Source organism: Rutidosis leptorrhynchoides, chromosome 6 (assembly GCF_046630445.1).
Source record: "Rutidosis leptorrhynchoides isolate AG116_Rl617_1_P2 chromosome 6, CSIRO_AGI_Rlap_v1, whole genome shotgun sequence".
In the NCBI taxonomy this organism is placed as follows: domain Eukaryota; kingdom Viridiplantae; phylum Streptophyta; class Magnoliopsida; order Asterales; family Asteraceae; genus Rutidosis; species Rutidosis leptorrhynchoides.
The window spans coordinates 324,911,519-324,917,177 of NC_092338.1; the positions used below are offsets into that span (position 1 = coordinate 324,911,519).

The window sequence follows — 5,659 nt, forward strand, 5'->3', positions numbered from 1 at the left end:
TAGCCCAACATCATGATTACTTCGTTTTAAATAAGCATAATAATAACTTAGCTACGAGACATTAATATAAAAAGGTTGAACATAACTTACAATGATTAAAAATAGCGTAGCGTTACACGGACAGAATTTCGACTTACACCCTTACAACATTCGCTAACATACCCTTATTATTAGAATTATAATTAAAATTAAAATATAAATTATAGATATATATATATAATTTACGTATGAGGAGAAGAAGAAAAAGATGATGAAAATGATCAGAATTCGGTTTGCTTTATAGGGAGTTTCAAAACTGGGGGCTCCGCGACTCGCGGCCATTTTGGCCTTCAAACTCCGCGAGTCGCGGAGAATGAAATTACAGCTCAGTCCCTTGGAGTCTTTCTCTGCCGACGGTTTTTATTTATAAATATAATATATATATAATTAATATAATTAATTATATATTATATTATATTTATATACATAGTTAACTTGTAATTTTTAGTCCGTTGCATCGAGCGTTAAGAGTTGACTCTGGTCCCGGTTCCGGATTTTCGAACGTCCTTGCGTACAATTTAATATCTTGTACTTTGCGTTTTGAATCTTGTACTCTTGTAATTTCGAGACGTTTCTTATCAATAATTGGAACCTTTTTGATTGTCTTTTGTACTTTTGAGCTTTTTGGTCATTTGCGTCTTCAATTCGTTGAATCTGTCTTTTGTCTTCACCTTTTATTATTTAAACGAATATCACTTGTAAATAGAACAATTGCAACTAAAAGCTTGTCTTTCTTGAGGAATAATGCTATGAAATATATGTTCGTTTTTAGCATTATCAACGCCCCAACAGGCTCGCGTGTAGGAATATTTATCCAACCGATAATGCTAAAAACGAACATATATTTCATAGCATTATCCCTCAAGAAAGAAAAGCTTTTAGTTGCAATTGTTCTATTTACAAGTGATATTCGTTTAAATAATAAAAGGTGAAAACAAAAGACAGATTCGACGAATTGAAGACACAAATGACCAAAAAGCTAAAAAAGTACAAAGTACAATCAAAGTGGTTCCAATTGTTGATAAGAAACGTCTAGAAATTACAAGAGTACGAGCCGCAAAACGCAAAGTATAAGATATTAAATAGTACGAAAAGTCGTTCGAAAATCCGAAATCGGGACCAGAGTTAACTCTCAACGCGCGACACAACGGACTAAAAATTAAAAGTCAACTATGCACATGAATATAATATAATATATAATTAATTCTTAAAATTATATATATATATATATATATTATATTATATATTAAAACCGTCGGCAAACAAGAAAACAAAAGCAATTGGGCTGGATCTAGCTGGCCATGTGATCACATGGCCTGGAAGAACAAAACCCATGCGATCGCATGGCCCCAAAAGTTGGGTCAGGTCCTATAAATTTCGCGTGTTTTGGCCGAATTTCTTACATCTTTTTCTATCCTCTCTCTCTCTCACGATATATAATTATATTTATATTATAATTTTAATTTTAATTTAAGATTAATAATAATAAAGGTATGTTAGCGAATGTTATAAGTGTGTAAGTCGAAATTCTGTCTGTGTAACGCTACGCTATTATTAATCATTGTAAGTTGTGTTTAACCTTTTTAAATTAATGTCTCGTAGCTAAGTTATTATTATGCTTATTTAAGCCGAAGTAATCATGATGTTGAGCTAAATATTAAGATTGGGTAATTGGGCTTTGTACCATAATTGGGGGTTGGACAAAAGAACGACACTTGTGGAAATTTGACTATGGGCTATTAATGGGCTTTATATTTATTTAATTGAATGATAGTTCGTTAATTTAATATAAAGATTTACAATTGGACATACCTATAAATAACCATATACACTCGATCGGACACGATGGGCGGGATATTTATAAGTACTAATAATCGTTCATTTGACCGGACACGGGAATGGATTAATAGTCAATGGACTCATTAAAACAGGGGTGGATTATATGCAAGGACACTTGGTGTAATTAATAATAAAGTACTAAACCTTATTACAGTTTAAGTCCCTAATTAGTTGGAATATTTGACTTCGGATATAAGGATAAATTGACGAGGACACTCGCACTTTATATTTATGACTGATGGACTGTTATGGACAAAAACCAGATGGACATATTGAATAATCCAGGACAAATGACAATTAACCCATGGTACTAAAATAAAATCAACACGTCAAACATCATGATTACGGAAGTTTAAATAAGCATAATTCCTTTATTTCATATTTTATCGCACTTTTATTTACTGTCATTTTATTTATCGCATTTTTAATTATCGTACTTTTTAATTATTGCAACTTTTATTTACTGTCATTTCATGTATCGCATTTAATTATCGCAATTTTATTATCATCATTTACTTTACGCTTTAAATTAAGTTTTTATTTTTAATATTTTACATTAGGTTTTAACTGCGACTAAAGTTTTAAAATCAACAAACCGGTCATTAAACGGTAAAAACCCCCTTTTATAATAATAATACTACTTATATATATTTATATATATTTATACAAATATAGTTTTAAAAATATAGCGTTAAACTTGGCTAGTTCCCTGTGGACGAATCGGACTTACTAAAAAATACACTACTGTACGATTAGGTACACTGCCTATAAGTGTTGTAGCAAAGTTTAGGTATATCCACTCTATAAATAAATAAATAACTTGTGTAAAATTGCATCGTATTTAATAGTATTTCGCAATAAAAATATAACTATTTCGTATACACCTCTACGCACATCAAGTATTTTTGGCGCCGCTGCCGGGGAAAACTTAAACGCCGAAAGCGAAATGCTATAAAAAAAAGATTTTATTAAGTTTTAATTTCTTTTTGTAAAAATACGTTTTAAATATTAAAAATACAAAAATATAAAAAGAAAAACAAAATATATATATATATTTTTTAAGAGTTGTTCAAAATATATAAAATTATAAAGTATTTTTATTTCTATTTTAGTTTTTAAATATAAGTTCTATTTAATTTATATAAATATTTTATATAAATATAAAAACAGAAAAAAATATAAAAGTAAAAAAATAATCGGACCCAACTGTAGCGGCCCATCAGCTGGCCTGGATCCACAACTCATGCGACCGCATGAACCCGTAGGCTAAAACTCATGCGACCGCATGAGACAGCCTGACACGCTGGACCGAACCTGGTACTGCATTAATTACGGAGTATAATTTAATTATTATTATTATAAACCCTAATTAGGGTTAATTATTAAATTAATTAATTTTAGCTTTAATTAATTTGTAATATTTAGTTTTAATTAGTTTTATTAATTATAAATTAATAATTATATAAAATAAATATTATAAAAATAATATTTTTATAAAAAAATTATATTTTTATAACATTAAGCGTATTTTTATATTTTGTATATTTTTAATCGTTAAAGCGTAATTTTTCGTTCGTAATTATTTCGTAACTTAGTATTTTACCGTAGTTGTTTTTATTTCTAGATTTTTAAGATTTTCCGTAAAATCCCTTAAGTGCTTTTTTTTTTTTAGATTAAGATTTAGGTGCTTTAGAATTTTACGACGTCGCTTATCGCTTTAGTATTTAATATATTTTAGTGCCTTTTTAAGTTATTGCCGTTTTGGATATAGAATTCATTTTAAGCTTTAATACCTTTAGACGTAAGTTTTAATATTTAGTTTTTAGAATTCTAAGTTTCAACGCTTTATTTTCTTATTTTTATTTTTCGACTGTTTGTTTTTCGACATTTGTATTTCGACGCTTTTTTTTCGACCTTTTCCGACGCAATCTTTTTCTTTCTTATTTCTCGCCGCTCTAGTTTCTAGGACATAGAATTTTCTTTATTTTCTTTTAAAATTTCAACAAAAAATTATTTTAAGCAGTTAAATTGATAGACATCCATTCTGCTTCGTAGTAATAGTTGGATTTGTTAGTGGCTGAGTTGTAAGCTTCCGATTTAAAGGGTTCTGGCTCCCTGCTACATCTTTTGGCTATTCGAAACGTGGGCAAAAGCAGAAAAGTCTATTAATTGGATAACTTATATAATTTTTTTTATCTTTTATAACTAATAGGATATTCAGTGAATGCACCGAGCAAAACGTTCACCACCTTTCATACGTTCACCACCTGTAACTCGATCAAGACATCTAGCCAACATTGTCGCCGTTGATTTTTCTTTAGAATCGTCATCTAGTCGACCAAGTACTCAAATTCAAATTTCCGATAATCCATTTTTTGAACCCGACCTCACAATCGAGAATCCGGAGGATATTCAGGGACAATTCAGAGATCCTGAACCACTAATCAATCCTCCTGAACCACAAATCACTCATCTAGAGATTGTCGAGGAAGAAACCATTAAGTCAGAATCCTCTAGTGATTCAAATTCAACAAATTCAGTCATGAAAAATCTGGAACCTCTAAGTATGGAAGACCGAATGAGGGCTAAACGCACTGGCCAAGGTCACGCAATTACTCAACCAGACATTAATGCGCTAGATTATGAAATCAAAGGACAAATCCTACACATGGTAACTAATCAATGCCAATTTAGTGGTGCGCCAAAGGAAGATCCAAACGAACATCTTCAAACCTTTAATAGGATCTGTACTTTATTCAAAATAAGAGAAGTGGAGGATGAACAGATATATCTCATGTTATTTCCCTGGACTTTAAAGGGAGAAGCCAAAGATTGGTTAGAATCGTTACCTGAAGGGGCGATTGATACATGGGATGTTTTAGTTGAAAAATTTCTTAAACAATTTTTTCCGGCATCTAAAGCCGTGAGACTTCAAGGAGAAATTGTTAGGTTCACGCAAAAGCCAAATGAAACACTATATGAGGCATGGACAAGATTTGGAAAGTTATTGAGAGGATGTCCGCAACATGGTTTAGATACTTATCAAATAGTACAAATATTCTATCAAGGATGCGACATCACTACAAGAAAAGACATCAATATAGCAGCTGGTGGTTCCATTATGAAAAAAACCGCAACTGAAGCTTACAAAATTATTGATAACACTGCTTCCCACTCACATGAGTGGCATCAAGAAAAAGATATCGTTAGATCATCTAAAGCGGCTAGAGCCGATTCTAGCCATGACTTAGATTCCATTTCTGCAAAGATAGATGCTGTCGAGAGACGAATGTAAAAGATGTCTAAAGATATTCACTCAATACGAATTAGTTGTGAGAAGTGTGGAGGAGCACATTTAACAAAAGATTGTCTCAGTATTGAACAAACAATGGAACAAAGAGAGAATGTGTCATACATAAACCAAAGGCCTGGAAATAATTATCAGAATAATTATCAACCGCCAAGACCAATCTACAATCAAAACCAGAATTATAACTGAAATGTTCCATACAACAACCAACAAGGTCCTAGCAATTAACAAGTATCTAATAATACTTACAATCAGCAAAGACTAATTTTTCAAAACAAACCACCACAAACAGATGATAAAAAGCCAAATTTAGAAGATATGATGTCAAAGCTAGTTGAATCTCAAACTCAATTTTTCACATCTCAGAAACAAACCAATGAATAAAATGCCCAAGCATTTACAAATCAACAAGCTTCTATTCAAAATCTGGAACAAGAAGTAAGCAACCTAGCAAGGTTAATAGGTGAAAGA

The 5,659-nt window shown here is 31.2% G+C and overlaps 1 non-coding gene across 1 annotated transcript; it reads right to left on the reverse strand.

Moving 5' to 3' along the window:
* Window positions 1–4,804: 4,804 nt before the first annotated feature.
* LOC139856219 (small nucleolar RNA R71) lies at window positions 4,805–4,911 on the reverse strand. The gene has a single exon (XR_011761716.1). It is a non-coding gene; the product is annotated as a small nucleolar RNA R71 (small nucleolar RNA).
* Between the last annotated feature and the right edge of the window lie 748 nt (window positions 4,912–5,659).